Source organism: Arctopsyche grandis, chromosome 5 (genome assembly GCF_051622035.1).
Source record: "Arctopsyche grandis isolate Sample6627 chromosome 5, ASM5162203v2, whole genome shotgun sequence".
NCBI lineage: Eukaryota > Metazoa > Arthropoda > Insecta > Trichoptera > Hydropsychidae > Arctopsyche > Arctopsyche grandis.
Genome location: NC_135359.1, coordinates 4,629,955 through 4,647,858, shown reverse-complemented (window position 1 = coordinate 4,647,858; position 17,904 = coordinate 4,629,955). Strand labels below are relative to the sequence as shown.

The 17,904-nt window shown below is 31.0% G+C and overlaps 1 protein-coding gene across 1 annotated transcript in view; it reads right to left on the bottom strand.

The window, feature by feature from the left end:
* The window catches only part of Shaw (potassium voltage-gated channel shaker cognate w), a 71,510-nt gene that overhangs the window by 26,359 nt on the left and 27,247 nt on the right, over positions 1-17,904 (bottom strand). The window lies entirely within an intron of this gene.

The following is a 17,904-nucleotide window of genomic DNA, read 5'->3' as shown; positions in this document are numbered from 1 at the left end:
ATTTAGAAAAGAAGTACATCGTAAAAAAAAATACATTTCTACGTTCCAAAGTATGATTTAAAGGCGGTAGCGATAAGTCATGTTTTTGACTGTTCGCTTGCATATTCTTGTTGATCGAAGAATCAATGAGAGAGAAAAAGACAGCTATATTTTCGTAAGCTAATGTTTTCGTCGCTTTTGGCACGTGGCTATTGCGTCATGCAGTCGCCTGTTGGCCTTACCTATGTGCGTTTGCGTATTGATGTTTGTCGTTATTTTTTAATACAAAAATAGTCAAAAACATGCTATAGGACTAAAACATTTTTATGTTGATGTATAAAATGATTAATAAAATATATATTGAACACATTTGTATTGAGAAAAGCTGTATTTTGATTAAAAAATGCTGGGGTCTTACTCGACCCCGGTTCGGGACACTCGTTCGATCTCGACGCTCCGTACTTCAAAGGTTAAAATGAAATGATGCACTAAATATTGTTGCGTAGGGGTGGGTGGAGGATCCAAGTAAAAGGCCAACAGTCGTTTCACAGCATTTATTGATGATTAAGGAGATACACGCACTGGCAGTGCTCAGTCCAGAATGACATGATATTGTCTAAGTACCGCCTTATAAGGGGTAGATCTTTCAGGACGTCTAATCTGTTTACCTACTGTATAGTCATGTATTCGTATATGTATTCCCACGGTATGAGAAGTGCAATCATTGTTTACCTTACTTGCACTTAGCCTGTCGCTAATCCTTGAACCCACTTATACCAGTCGCACGGTATGCACTTAGTTAATCCGTTAACAGATATCCGTTAAATAGATAATCCTTGAACAGTCACACAGTCTCTGGGATTCTATTCGCTTAATCCGCGGCGTACGTAACAATATTTTTTAAATTTTATTTAAATTATTAATTTAAATAAAATTACTAAATTACTTTTTTACAAAAATTTGAGCATAAATATTTAAACACGAAATAAATAAACGTTATTAAAATTGATTTTCCAATATATGTCATAATTGAAATGCAAATGAAAATCAGATTTTTTTTGTGAGATTTGTACTGTGAAAAATGAGTATCTCTTAAAAAAAAGTAATTTTTAATGATTCTGTTTTCATAACTAGTAATATAGAATATTTTAAGCGTTTCACTTTAAATTTATTCAATAAAAAAAATAAAAGCATCAGATACTAATTTGAATGCCTCGAATCTGGAAGGTATATATTTGAATAATTTAAAAAATTTTCCAGGCATTTTTATAAGTTTATTCTAGAAAGAAAGAATGAATTGAGATAAATCTCAGAGGTCGCTAAAAAACAGACAACCACGAAAACTAAATATGTAAGCCGACACAAAATCGATATTTTCGTACATTTAGAGATATACCTACATATATAATAAATCAATTTTATATAGAAATACATTATAAAAAGTTTTTATATTTGTTGTAGACATATGATATGCTTTAAGCAACACGTTTTAAAGGAATAAAACTGTGAATAAATCATATCCGGAAAATTCATTATTTTGATCAAAGTATCATATGTCACTTTGTTCGGCTCATTTTCAAATTTTCACATATTTATATTTAATAGCGCTATTCTCTCTCTTCTCTCTGTGTGTGTGTGTCTGTCTGCAATAACGCTCGCTATACTATAATAGTCGTTCCGATTCGACATACATATGTAAGTCACAGCTAAAAAAATGCCAAAAAAACGTACGAATATAATAACAGATCAGGAAAAAAGTTCTATATATACTGTTTGCTACCAATGCTAACAATGCGTCTAGGGGGGCCGGGTGGCGGCAGCCGCGGGGGCGCCAGGGGAACCGAGGGGTGGCGACATAGGGGCGGCAGCCTTGATTACTGTTTCAATTCTGGATCCCGATTACTGTTTCAGTTCCGGTTCCCGACTTTTGAATCAATTCCGGATCAGGGTTCCTGTTTCAGTTTCGGTTCCCGAATTTTGCTTCAATTCCGGATCTGGTTTCCTGTTTCTGTTCCGCATCCCAATTACTATTTTAGTTCTGGATCCTGATTAGTGTTTCAGTTCCGGATCCCTATTACTGCTTCAGTTCCGGATCCCGATTCCTTTTTAAGTTCTGGATCCTGATTCCTTTTTCATTTCCGGTTCTGAATTCGTGACGAGATATGACTTTTTTTATAGATCAATGCCCAATGAACACGAATCTCGTAATAAAAAGTGTTGATTGGCTCGAGATTTGGAGATATATGTGTTTTTTAAATCGCGCAATTTTTCTATATCTTGGTGTTGTTCGGTCGATTTCTCAAAATCTGTTAATTTTCTGTTCAAAATAAATATTGGAATCTACAGTCGGGTATTTTATCTTTTATTTGTAGTACTTTTCAGCTTTCAAATTTCTCTAAGTAGTCGTCCAGTTCAAATCAAAAGTCAAAATTACGTATTTTCACTTGGGATTTTTTCCCACTGTTAATACTATATTATATTGAGTATTTTCTATTGAAACATGTTTATTAGGATAGTGTTCTGGCCACACAATTTTTTTAGTTCGTTTAAAAGGGTTAATTGGATGTGTGGTGAATTTTAAACCGATAAAATTGTGAGCAAAAATTTCGTATTAGTATAGCACAGATTTGTGTTGTGTGCGCTGCATCATTGTACGCTGTAATGTGCGTCATTGTATACAAAGATATAGAGTGGTCACAAACTTTTTTCAATGTGTTTTAAATTAATTTTGCAATGAAATAATTTTAATTTAATAATATATTTATTTAATACGAATATGTATAGCGTAAAAATAAGTATCAGTACATTTTAAGCACCCGAATAAAAATAAAAATAGACATGGAAAATAAAATTAAAAATCAAAATGAAATTAAATATGAAGAAAAAGTACTTTGTACCTACTTAAAAAATATAATGCTAAAAAATATAATATTTTATTTTCACCTCGTCTCTGAAACATTTTTCGTGTCGAACAGTGTTATTACTGTATGTACGTATTGAATTTTAAATCCTTTATCAATTTGTTTCCAAAACCACCCGTTGAAATTTCAACGGGCACAACACTAGTATAATTATAATGCTTGTTCAATATTATTGTAAGAGGAAAACATATTTTCTGTATTTATAACAATATAAACGAAGCGGAAAAATCTATGTTTGTTCATGTATACATAGCGAGTATGGAACGATTACACCAAACAGTGATAAATGGCCAAAAGCTAAACAGTAAGGGATGAAGTTGTCGTAGTCGAATGCAAACGAGAGTACATTTTTAATGCATAAATTCATCGTTGATGCGAAAATCCGACGTTGTAAGCGAATTTCCGTGTTATTCGTTGTAACCTATCCGACATTAATCTTCGGTAATCCCGAAAGCAAGCGACCGCGCCCCCTGAATTTAATTCGCGAATCGACTTTTCCTCGCATAATCTCACAATGTCGCTTTTTTGCCGCTTTTTAATTCTTCTGTGCGTAAATATTTTCGCGTGGGTGACATAATTAAGAAGACTCGGCGCTTCGCATTTGTTTTATACGAATTGTTTTTTTTTTTTTTTGTTTAAAACTAGCACAGACATTGAATGATGTTCATCCCTTGTCTGATATCGTACGACGACGTTAATATATGATAAACAGAATGACACTTGTGACCTAGACGGAATATATTAAATATTAAACTACTGTACATACATACCTACATAGCATAAGGTTTTATTTTATCATTTGTCAAAAACGAATTTTTCTTTGTAAGATCGCATATACTTATGTAAATTATACCTTATAATATATAAATTTTATTTTAATTTTTAAATGCTTTTTATTATTACTAAATTATGTTCACAATACATCTTACATCTATTGTAATAGCTGTAAGATGATCTGATAAAAAAAACAAATTTTAAAATACCAGTATACGTTATGCATAGGAATGTGGCGTGAAGATCGATTGTGTAAAGGAGATGCGGGGATGCAAGGTAGCGGAAAAGTAGGGGGGGGGGGTGGAGCGTCTGTTCTGTCGACATGTGCTCCTGATATTGAGCGAGTTGGAAAGAGTGGTGTCAGCGTCAGATGCGCTACGCGGGAGCATACACACATACACACATCCGCGAAGATACACACACACATCATTTCGCTCAATATCAGGAGCGCTCGACTTTTTACTAATAATATGCGCACGCGCCTATACATTACCTTACTCTATATTTATATTTATAATTCGTGTATCAATTCCTTTCCGAAGCCACCCGTTGAAATCAACGGGCACAACAGTAATTTATACATATATACAGTCTCAGTCATGAAGATAATCTCACAGATGAGGATATAAATGTATTTGTATACATTTATGTGAGAAATATATATAAATGTTTTGAAAGCAGATGTGAATATTTAGCTAAAAAAGGGATGAATTTCTATACAATATATACATATATATGTAAATTTAACGGTTGATATGATAAATCCACTCATTATTAATAACTATCTGAACCCGGCATGCATTGCAATGCCAGATTAAGGCATGCAATTCCCGTTCCCGTTCCCATTTCAAGTGATGGTTGGAGCTAACTATGTAACTCAATTAACGTCTCTTCAACGCCATGTAGTCATAAACCAACTAGTAAAATGGTTACCAACAAACAAATTTCCTTGACTGCACAATGGCGCTTCATACTTTCGAGTAATTACGAATATTATTATTAAGAGGTTTTTTATCGTTTTTTTTCACAGTAAGCTTTCCGGACATGCATACAACAAATCCTGAAAGTTCCATCGTAATCGGTTGAGCGGTTTAGGAGTCTATACGGGACAGACAAACAGACAAACAAACAGACATTCAATTTTATTTTTAACTTTTAGTCACACCTAACCACACCGAATCTTATATTATATTTTATTAAAATAAGTTAATACAACCTAAGTTTCCTCCTTCCTAATTTACTTACATAATTATAATAATAGGCAGTTAATCACAGTGAGCATAACATATGTATGTAAATATACAAAATGAATTTGAATACATACATAAAGTTAAATAATAACTTTCATTCAAACGTATCCGATAAAAATGTAGGTTTATTCCATTATACTCGTACATTATACAAGTACGAAAAACATATAAAAATAAATCTCTCGCCAGCTTTAAATAAAAACAAATCGCTTTAAATTGTATGAAGTCCTGTTACAGAACATAATTACATACATAATATTATATATCCACAAATTATACATCTTAAAATACTTTCGAAAACTACGTAACTGTTATATATTACATATATATAGACTTAAAGCTGATAATCTTAATGTAATAACTTCTTAGTTAGCGTACGTACGTACAATTGTACGATGTTGCACGCGATCGTACAAAACACTACTCGAGCACAACTTAGAGCTTTCAAAATTACATCGAACACGAACGAAAGCTCTAATTTAGATGAATGCAAACTTCCGGTCCAAACTTTGAAATTCACTTGACCACCTCCGGTGTATTCGTAGTTTAAAAACTTCGGTATAGTACGAAGTCGTGGTTGAATCAAATCGTTATGAGTTTGCGTCGGTGATTTTCCGGAACCGGAAGTTGCATTTATAAATCTTCTCGGTTTCCTCCATCGAGATGAAGTTAGTGCATACTGCATTGCAAGCTTCGATGACTTGCAAGCAACGGGAAATACGCTCGTTAATTCGACTAACGAGTAATCTCGACATAATTCCTCATGCTTATAAGTGAAGCGTATGCAATTAATTAGAAGTCTAATTTTATATACATATTTTTCAGATTTAATTGAAAAATAAATCTTGGCTTGGAGTTTATAGCTATGTAAAAAATCAATAGAGGATAAGATTTCATTTGGGTTTTTGTTAATGATTGCCGATATCAAGTTACAAAATTCCACGCAAAATATTTTACAAAGAGCCTACACAATTAATCGTATAGGTGAATATTAAAATTGTTGTCTCAAATTTCTTCCAAATATGAAATTAAATCTTGACTTAAAGGAATATAGAATAAATATTTACTTCATATTTAAGATTGAATGTACATTATACAATCGTTATACAATATTTAATAAGTAGAAAAAGTTAGGATTCATTTGGTTTTGTTTAAATTTTTATTTGAGGGAATTTTTTTAAGATATATACGACAAGAATTTTACTGATAATTTTCAAGAAGATTATTAAATAATTAATAAATATGCTAATCAGCATCAATATAATTCAATTCGAAGATATTTGTGCATTTTTTAATAACTATTTACTGACTTTTCTAAAGCCCAGCTTTTACTGAGCTTACTTGAGAATGGAATAATTTACATTTGGTCTTTCTCAATTTAATTGAATACTTTATACGGTTTTATCATTCGCTATAACGGATTCTAACTACAAGTTTCTAAAAGTTCGAGTTTGGCATAATTTAACCTCTAATTTACACATTAGTTGTCCAGGAAGGCACATTGGGGTCTTCCTGATATGTTTTCTTGGTATATATTTATTTATTTATTTTATTTTACATAGATATATACCAGAAAGCTTGACAGAAAGACTCCAATGCGCCTTCCTGGATAATTAATTACAAACAATGCAGCATTTTATTATTACATAAATCACTGTATTTCTAGAACCTGAAGAACACGAAATACCAATTAATTAATTAATTAATTACAGAATTAATCCATTGAGACATCTAAGGTTGTAGATTTTTGTACATAATTTTTAAAAATTATACACAAAATAAATACAGAAGATTTGTGACACAGAAAAGATGATTTTTGCCAATTTTGAGGAATCGTTTCAACAATGATCAGATAAAATTGACAAACTCTGATAAGAAACGATCGATTTGTAGTCACAAATACACCCAAATCCAACCAGCAGTTTGCAGATCGAATCCACTGATCACTTGGTGCTAAACGTACACGCTACCATTAAGCCACACTGCTGGTTATATATCTATTTAAAATAAATATATTTAATAGAATATATGCACATATTATGCCTACGATTGAAATGTGATGAATTTTGCCAAGCACTGTTTTGTTAACTATTTTTTAAATAAAAAAAAAATTGTTTTTGACATCGTTAAATGTCTGCACATATGTGTGGCATAATTTAATTTTATTACTTGTGTCAAGTTGGGGGGTTTCATAGAGGTGTCAGAGTTTAGGAACCCGCCTCTCCCCGAGATTTAATTTCAAAGTTAATTCTAACAAATTGACTTTAACGACGCGGGATCGTCACGGCTTAACAACCCTTCAACAAATAAACTGAATTTCATAAAATAAACTTTTATTACTCAAGCATATTCTCTCGTAATGATATCGCCGCTTTTAATTTATGACCGTGTGAGTATTCATCGTAAATTATTAATATCGTCGTCAGCGCGCGCACCTACTTTTTTACGTGTCGTAAAGTTATGCATGCTTTATAATTAACCCTTTCGGGGGCGACGAACTGTCACATTTGAGGGATGGAAACGGTTAAAATACGTGACTCCTGTCTGGATTAAATCGGGGAAATTGCAACCAAAAATGCCAAAAAAAAATCAACAAAAAATGTTTGATGATGAAATATTTACATACATGGAAACATATATAACAATTTTCTTTGTTTTCGTATTCATATCACAGCGTTATACATAGTTTCCATTTTGTTTGCAGAACTTTAAATATATGTTCGTTTAATATATATATTTTCTTAATTTGACATGTAAAATAAAATTAACGGATGTGCATGGGTGACTTTTCATGATGTAAAAATATGTATAATAGTTCTGGGAAAATGGGGTTGCAAAGTTAGGTTAAGTTAATGATACGTTAACCTTTCCTGTCAAGAGATGAATTGGATGAAAGACCCAACCTTTTACATAGATATATTATTATTATAATATAATAATATGCGTATACTATAAAATATATTTTGTACTTTCGCATCAAAATCATATTAGTTTTGTTTATTGAATATGTTAATTAATTATTTGAATATTTAAAATAATACAATGTACGAAAGCTATAACAATAGTTGAAAATATATTCATATAAATTTGTTTCATATTAAATTGACATCAATTTACTTTGACTCATTTTAAAAGGAATGTGTATATTGTCTATTTTTCATGTATATGATAAAATTAATTTATGAATATAATAGTAAGTGCCTTTATAAGAAGAATTTGAGTGATATTACCATTTAAAGTGTAATTTTTCATATGAGCTATTGCAAAATTTTCAAAAGCGAGTCTCTTAAGACTGCTTTACAGACGTAAAAGTAAGTGAACCTGTACCATATCATACGACTGAAAGTGAACATAAAATATTTTCATAGCAACACGAAAAAAGTATATATATATATATGAACCTACATACACAATTATGTATATATATATATATATATATATATATATATATATATATATATATATATATATATATATATATATTTATCGCACATTTTGAGTGACATATTTAATAATACGACGAATTAGCGAGGCGAATGTCGAGTGAACGTGTAATCTAGACGAAAACCCTATGAGGATTTTCCGACCAACAAATTCTGACAGGAGAAAAACGTCAATTTTCAAAGTCCACTTCGTTAATAACGCACATATACTGTACACATATTATACATACATATATTTTAATGTGAAAAAAAAGTAAAATACCTGAACCGAAATGTGGAGTACATGTACAGACGTAGAATTGGATGTGCACTAACTAGCTTGTGATTTTTTGGGGAAATTACTTTTTCTTTGTAAATTCGGTTCATAAACATCATTGGAATTAACAATAGCTTTATGTAATTGTCATTTACGGTGCATCATACAATATTTCATATATTCTTTGCACAACTTTGACGCAGCACTACGACTTTGAATCATCATTTTAATTTTCTCTAGCTTTATTTAACGATATAAATATTACTGCAATACAAGAGATCAGTGGCGTAGATAGAAATTTTGAGCCCTCATGTAAAAATTAAGTAAGGGCCCCGTAAAATTAAAAAAAAATTATGAAATTAAATAATTTTAACTACATTGTATTTGTATATACGAAATATTCTCATAATTGATTCTTTCTTGCTTTAATATTTGCGAAATCACTAATAAGTTTTTTTGGTTCTATTTTTGATACTTGTTTGTGTTCAATGGCCAGTAATTTCAAGATTATTTAGTCTTAATTTTCCGATAGTTTCTTTTGTAGTCTTTAAACTTACATTTCAACACACGTCATTGTTATTGGAAGATTAAATAAAGCAAATTTTATAAAATATAGAGTGAAAAAAGAAAAAGTTATAGGCGTTTAAATAATTAAAATTTGACAGCGAGATGGCAGGGCGAAAAGTAATGAAACTACCGATGTGAATGATGAATGGGACAGATAAACGTCACCGTGTAATACGATGCAGTATTTTCAAACGTGTCTAATACGATATTTTTTCACCATCGTAATTGCGGATGATACCTTAACTTATATTGATGACCAAAATGAGCAATATGGCAAAGTATGGAAACGATCGGATACGAGATAAGGGATATAAAAAATGATCGCTTACACGAAAACCATGTGAAACGTATAAGAGGTTAGTAAAAAATCATAAACTTCTGAAAATTCACTTTCTTAGCAACTGTATTTCGTGATGAGTTACATAATTCTAAAAATTGTCTTATAGTCATATTTTCAGTCAAGTCTTTTTTCAATTGTGAAATTAAGTGAATGGGCATCAAGTTCCTATGATAAGACTTCTGGGTATTTTTTTCTAAGTTTCAAACAATTTAAAAAAAAATTTGCTTGATGTTTTTATAATATTGCGAGGTTTGAGAAAACTGAAATAGTTTTTCAGTAACGGCATTCCTAGAAAGGGACTTTTAAGTTGAACGATTACCTTGTTAATAACACTATACAATACATAAAAAAACTCCGAATAGTTGTTCACTATTGTTGAATCAGTTGTCGGACGTTAACTCGTCAGAATGACGTTTAATGACATTTTGACTTTTTTTTTTCAATAATCATTTAAGCCCTATTAACAGGCCATTTCTTTCGCCACTGATTTTATTTCTTCATATGAATTTCGTAATTTATTTAAATTGTGTATGTTCTGTTTTAAATTTCGATATTTTTAGATTGACAATAACTATTGTTTCATATTGAGTGCTTGGTAGAAATTTGGGCCTTCATGCTTTACATGACCCTTCTGTTATGTAAGTACGCCACTGCAAGAGATAATCCTAAGATTTATAGTGATTGTATAGGTGACACTTTTTCGTGTCGCCCAATGTATAGTTCTACGTCAACAGCAATAGAAAATTTATTCGAACGAGCATCACTATAATCTGCATTGCCTCATCGTCATGATAATCCCGCTCTGGCGTGGAATTTGTTAATTTTGCACCGGATAAGATGAAAAACGAACGTCGAACCGGCTGCTGGAATGTGGGATATGAATGTTTCGGCATGCTCGTATGTGGTGGAGCACCGTTGGTATGCGAAACCGTACCAAATATTGATGACTACATGTATGGGATAGTGGCTCGTTCCCCATATATATTTTTTGTATATACTATGTACAGCGACGGTTCTAAAATGTTAATAGTGCGCTCTATTCGAAAGAGAAACTCTTTACTCGCACGTAAATAAATGTGAAAAAAATTGCGGTGAGAGCATATTAGAGAGAGTGTATGCTCGAACGAGTATGAGCGATAAGCGTATCGTTTAAAAGCACTATGTATTCTAGAACAAAATGAGAAATAGGTGTATATTTTAAATATGTAAGCAAATATAAATTTAATCTAAAATATGTAGAGTTAAATCTGTCAAAAGTTCAGAGGGAAATCAAGTGCACATCGGCGATAAACTGGTGTCGTGACAAAGCCGCGCGGGACAAAATCGCTTGGACGAGACCACACAGATAAAAATTGCACAAACCAAAATGACACGCCGAAAAAATCGCGCAACGCATTTATAAATAAATATAAGTAAGAAAATAAATACAAAAACAGGTCTTTATGTGTAAGAAAAATTCGATAGAACACAATTATGATAAAATAAGCATCGTATTATTTATTTTGGAAGTGTTCTTTTGAATTTGTGCCGATCCTTCGATATTATTTTTAATTTAAGACATATAATTGAATTTAATATGTCTATTCGTGTTATTAAAGTTTCAATAAAGTGTGAATAAATTCAAAAGTAGACTTTCAAAATTGATAAAAGACTTTATCATTACTGTGTTTTATTGAATTTTTTTTGTATATTAAACCTGTTTTTAATATTATTATTATTTGTTTTTTTATTTATTTTCTTGTTTATATATGTATGTATGTGCTGCGCGATTTTGTCAGGCGCTAAAATATTCACTAGAGTGGAATTGATTTTTTCAAAATTAATTTTTGCTTTCCAATTATTCTTTTAGTAAAAGTTTCACAATTTAATATTTTTCTATGTACATATGTGTACAGATTAAGTCAAAAAAATGTCAATAATTCAACTTTAAAATTGCTTGATTATGTATTTACTCTAAAAACACATGGAAAAAGTCAACATAAGAAGATATGTTGTTTTTGATATAAGTTTTTTTCTGATTCTAAAAAAAATTACGCCAAAATGATACAATTTACAAGCATATTCTATTTTTCATTTTAATACTATGATTACTATGATATACTATTTTTTTTAATATAAAGTTTTAGGCCTTGTGTAAACTACACATGAACTTTTCATGATACTGAGTGTTAAAAACTCATTTTTCAACCAAAAATAATACGAATAAGATAAAGATAGTGTTGTTGTGTGGAAAATAAAACGCAGTATGTTTTTGAATATTAGTAATAATTATTAGTACAGGATGGTAAAAATTATTTATTTATTTATAAAAAATGAATTCAAGATTAAAATTAATTAAAAGTTCGTGCTAATTTTCAGCAGATATTGAAATAGCAAAAGATATAAGAAAATTGAAGATATGATGAATTTCAATTCAAATGAGTTCAAATTTCAGCAATTTCATTTATTGTCTGATTTTACTATTAAAAATATTTATAATTAACTTTGACGACATCTTTTTAAAAATGATTTTAATTGATATTTTTGAATATAAAACGAGGAATAGAGAGTTTGTCACCTCTTCATATTATGATGCCACACGCATAATATACACATACGTATGTGCACATGTATTAAGTTGAGTATCGACACAAATAAAAAGAAAGCGAATAGAATGCGATGACATTCTAAATGGCCGTTTTAAATAGTTGAATAAATACTAAATCACCCTTTTTTCATTAAAAATATCCAACAAAGCGCGTCTGATTTAAATTGCAACATAAATTCCACTTTATTGACGTCCATAACTCTTTCTTTAGTACACACTAAAGGACATATCGATACGGTATTCGAAGTCCCCTCATAAGGACGAGAACAGAGACCGATAGCACATCGGCACAAAGCTATACATACATATATGTATACATTTCAAAATATGATACGTACGTAGATTATAAACCGAAATACATATTATATTTTCAACGGTTACAAAATGGCCAATCTCTCGTCGACCGTTGAAATTGTAGACTTTGATACACGGCGAGAATTTTCACCCGGATAAACCGGGCGAATCGATTTCGAAGTAGACTATTCGATTTTCCAGATTTCCTTCTCCATACGAAATAAAATGGATATAGGATCGGTGACCTTTCGTAACTTACGACCGGATTGTTTGTACATATACGAGTTTGTAGATATAGAGATTGGCTTGCATTCCGTACGTACCAGATGCTCCTTTGCGTGGGTCAGCATTGATTCCTGTATACAATTTTCCGCTTTATATCCACTTCGATGTCACATATATGCTACTTTACTATGAATAAAAGAACATGTACACATGTTACTTTTGCTATAAAAGATAACGTAATTGGAATACATTTTCTGTGAATGTTTTCAAAATTGAATTACTTTCAATTTCATTGAATTCATTGCAAGCCGATTTGAATGTCTGTAGTTGGGCTGTGATTGGTTTTATATCGGCTTTTATTTCGTCTCTAAATGACAATTTTTGAAAATTTATATATCTATTGTATATATGTATATAAGATTGAATGTCTGTTTGTCTTTCTGTCTGTCTGTCTCGTATAGGCTCCTAAGCCACTCAACCGATTACGATGGAACTTTCAAGTTTCAAGATTTTCAGTTTTTCAGTTCAATAAACCAAAAGTTTCTGAGAAAAACAAAAAAACCTCAATTCTCTAGAGTAAAAGTACTACTTACGGTTCAGACAAAAAAATTAGGTTATAAAATTTATAATTTCTATTCTATTACACGTGAAAAAATTTCAGTTCGATTCAGTTAGCGGTTTGGGAGATAATTGAATTCAAAAACATAAAGGGGACACCTATAAGGGGAGGTACCATTTCCGGGCAACTTAAAAATTTAAAAAAAAACCACGTCGTGTCCAAAAAAATTTCAGTAACCAATACTAAGTTTCAGTTAGATAGGACTAACGGTGTTTAAAAAATCCCCAAAATACACAGCCTTACTATATACTAATACACACATAAAAAATTTTCTAGATCATGAAAACATGATTGATGTAATACATACATAAAGTAAAAATATCTAATTTTCGCATGATTATAAAACTTCATCTATTGTTACTACGTATGTATGTATTGTTACTACGTATGTATGTACATACATATATTTACATACACAAATACATAGATACAAAAGTAAAAAGTACAAAAGTTGTATAGAATTGATAGTTATGTATGTAAAGCAATTATAATGACTCTTTTGTCATAAATAAAAAATACGAATTAATTAGTTTATTTTTATTTTTGGGTTACTTCAGAGGGCTGGATACCAGAAACCTTAATTTTGTTGCCGTTACTTTCTTCGATATAAACATACATATGTATATTGAGTGTATGCGATAATATATATATATATATATATATATATATATATATATATATATATATATATATATATATATATATATATATATATATATATATATATATATATTTTATTTTATTTTATTTTATTGTCACAATCAATACACACTCGCCATTACAGATTTGCTCCAATGCGACGGGTGTACGTTAATGAAATACATAAACAATCAGAAATCAGAAATACAGTAATACATACATATAGAATCAGAATATATAGAATATAACAATCGATCAGAAATAATAATCATAGTGACATCTATGGATTTCAGATTACTGTGTATAATTAATACAAATTATACACAGGCAGATTTTTGTGACAACAGGATTAGATTTTTTAATACCAATTTTCAGGAACCGTTTCAGCAATGATCAGATAAAATTGGCAAACTCTGATAGAGAAACGATCGATTTGGAGTCACAAAACCCCCAAATCTAACCAGCAGTGGCGAGGACACGAACCTATGACCTCAGTGATGCTAAATATAGACGCTATCACTAAGCCAAACTGCTGGCATATATATATATATATATATATATATATATATATATATATATATATATATATATATATATATATATATATATATATATATATATATATATCAATATACATATATGTATATGTATATTCAGTGAATGCGACAGTTACGCCTCGACTAGATTACCTATTTTAAATCGACAAAATCGAGGTTTCATATTCTCCATTTTTCCCCTCTGAAACTGCACCAATTAAAAAGAAATTTCATCATCGGTATGAGAAAGATATTTTATTTGTTTGTGTCTTAGTATTTTTTAAAAAATCAATCGTTAAATTAGCACGCTGGACTCTTTTAATAGGTGTAAAAACGAGGCGATTTTATAGATGTTTGGTGGCTCCTAGCTCCTATAAAAAATAACTAATCAAAAAAATAAAGAAGATAGAAACATGCCTATGGTGGTTATCCATAGCATATTAAAAAATAATGTCTCTAGTGCCATAATTGAGGAAGGGAGAAGTGTAATACGTTTGTATGGACAAGGCGATGGTGTCCAGCCCTCTTAAGTACAAATATTAGACTTCAGCTAATAGCTACAACTAGAATTTGCTTAAAAATAAAGAATATCTTGAAATTGGAAATCTTAAAATAAGTCCTTGAAATTATGATTTGTTTAGTTTAATTTTCGCCGAAAACTTTTTAAGCTTCCGTAAACTTCTCAGTCACTAGCCGAATCGTTAAGGAGATATACTTGAAATTGATGGCAATTATTCTTAGACAGTCGTATGTTTTCCTTCGAGCGGAATGAAACTTTTCACGCGTCGAATTTGTCGCGAATTGCGAATACTGTCACAATCAACACAATTCACCGATCGCTTAAAAGCAATTTTCGCCGGCACGAAAATCACGCAGTTTTCCCCACCCCCTCTCATCATAGAGAGGATGCTGGGAGGAAAATCGATGATGCGAATGGGGGACGAACTCCCCTCATTACGGCAGCTTCGAATGTTTGAAATGCAATACTACGTAGAGGTATGAATGCGAAATCGTACCGTGAACCGGATATGGTGAGGCTTGAGAAGCACTTACAAAACTTACGAGCAGAATTACGAACCGGAAGTACCAAGTTTTTCCTTCAGAACTTTTAACAAGAGAGCGTCGACATTATTCAAATAAAATTTCGCAATGAACATTCTTCTAGGATTAAACCAAAAGCTCAATTTAAAAATATTTTACACAAGTATTTTGCTATATTTGCCATTGCCGTAGATAAAAGTTGGTGATTAATTGAAGATAAATCTTTCAACTGAGGTGAAATTCTTCCAGAGGGAAAAAATCTCGTTTCCGAAGAGTGACGAGGATTTAGCGCAATTGATACGCTCTACTGGATTACGGGGACAAAGAAAATCTTGTCTTTTGAGGATATCAAAGTCATCAAAAGAATCACTGGAGTGTTAAACAAAGAAAACTATTAACGGTACGCGAGGACTATCTTAGAAACGAAGTTTAACGTTCGGAAGATTTGCCTTCAGCTCGAGTTGCGAACTCAATTTTCTCGCAAATTCAATCCAACTGACATGCGAAAGAAGAAAACCAGCCCTTATTGTAGACTACCTTCATTCCGAGAATTTACGGCACATTCGTTTGCAAATTATCGAATATTCTTTGTTGTGCCGCGAAAGAAAAAGCCGAAACAATATTTGACTTTAATTATAAAACGTTGAGCTTTATTTGAATAACACTCGAGACTAAAGATCAGAAAAATTTGACGCGTTTATAATTAAAATGGAACAAATATGTAATAAAAATTTAAAATTATATAAAATTCAATTGAATTTCGCACTCGTAGATAAATAGCGTACAAATATTCATGGTTTTAAAATACATCAATGCTAAAATTCAGAATGAATGCTTATTTTTGAGAGAATACAGAACTTTTGAAGTTGGGAAAATTATTAATTAATGATTTTCAACCAAATTTGATATTTTATTGCCATGAAATATTTATATCAAACGATTTAGCGCATTTCAAAAGCGAACAAAGACGTGATTCAAAACAATGAAGCTTTCAATTTCACACATTGCTTAAAACTTCTAAGACTTTCTAAACTGGCGACAATATATTGTGTAAAGCGTTAACTTTTAAGCCAATGTCTGTATATAAGAAAGCACAAAGAAATATTAAAACATTGATTTGCGTTTCGGGAAAATTTATTTAAAAATTTCACAATTTTCATTGTGATCACAATTGGGATTGACAATATTTTCAGTAATTATTAAATAATTTAGTAAATTTTATGCAATTTTGAAGACTAACTATGTAAGTTTCCAGACCGGCTAATCATCAATATTAAAAAGCTTAATTCCTCATCGATCCAATGCAATTAGTATTATTACTATAAAAGGCTCACATATAGTAATACAACGGATTTATAGTGAATAGTCCAAGCTACTACTTATTATTAAATAATTTAGTAAATTTGATGCAATTCTGCGTATAATCTGTGAGTTATATAATTATTAAAAAGCTTAATTTCTATCCAATTCTATTCGTGTTACTTCTATTTGAGACTAACAAATATTATATCGAATTTATAGTGATTAGTCCTAGCTACTGTTGATATAGAAACACACGTCTAGACAGACTTTATTTTGCAAAATGAATAATTTATTTAAATTTTTCTCGCTCAGTCTGGCTTATGAATAGAGATCAATCCAAAAAGAAATTACAGAAATCATTGCCTTATAGCCTAAATCGAGGGACATACTATATACTTCACAAACAAATAGATATTTATTTATTTATTGAAATTCAACAGGCCTCGGATGTAGAAATTCATAAAAATAAAGAATAAATATAACAAAATAACATCTGAGCCTGATTATAGATATTTACAAAATACATAATTTATCTAGTACATATAGACTAACAAATGAGAATGAATATAATAATTAAACACAAAGTGATATAATATAATTGGATAAAGAATATCCAATAAAAATCTCCCGATGGCAGTCCTGAATTGATGTAAGGAAATATCGATATATGTAGTTCCATGTCAAAATCAGAAGTTTTCAATGTCATCCACGTAAAAACAGTTCAAAAATCAATTACGTCAAATCACAAAGAAGCAGTGTTCGACACAACACATACAGATGTGCAAACATTTCAGTTCTTTCTGCGCAAAACACAAATGAATGGCAAGCGTAGGGCGAAATACAGCCTACAAACAACGCGAAATCGATATTTATGGCTATAATCCGAGTCAATGCCTATGTACATATATAACTACTGGCTAAATGAAATTCATGCAAGAGATAACAGACCGGCGCGTCTAGATAAGCGACTCGCAACTTTGTCGAAACAATAACAATTGACGTCGGTTACTTTGCCTCGTTTAGTCGGGCCGATGCGGGAGATATGGGCCAAAAAGAGAAGGAGCAAGGGGATTTAGAGGAGTTTCAAAGTTGCTATTATAGTGCGTGTGGAAAGTCGTGCTCGCTATACAG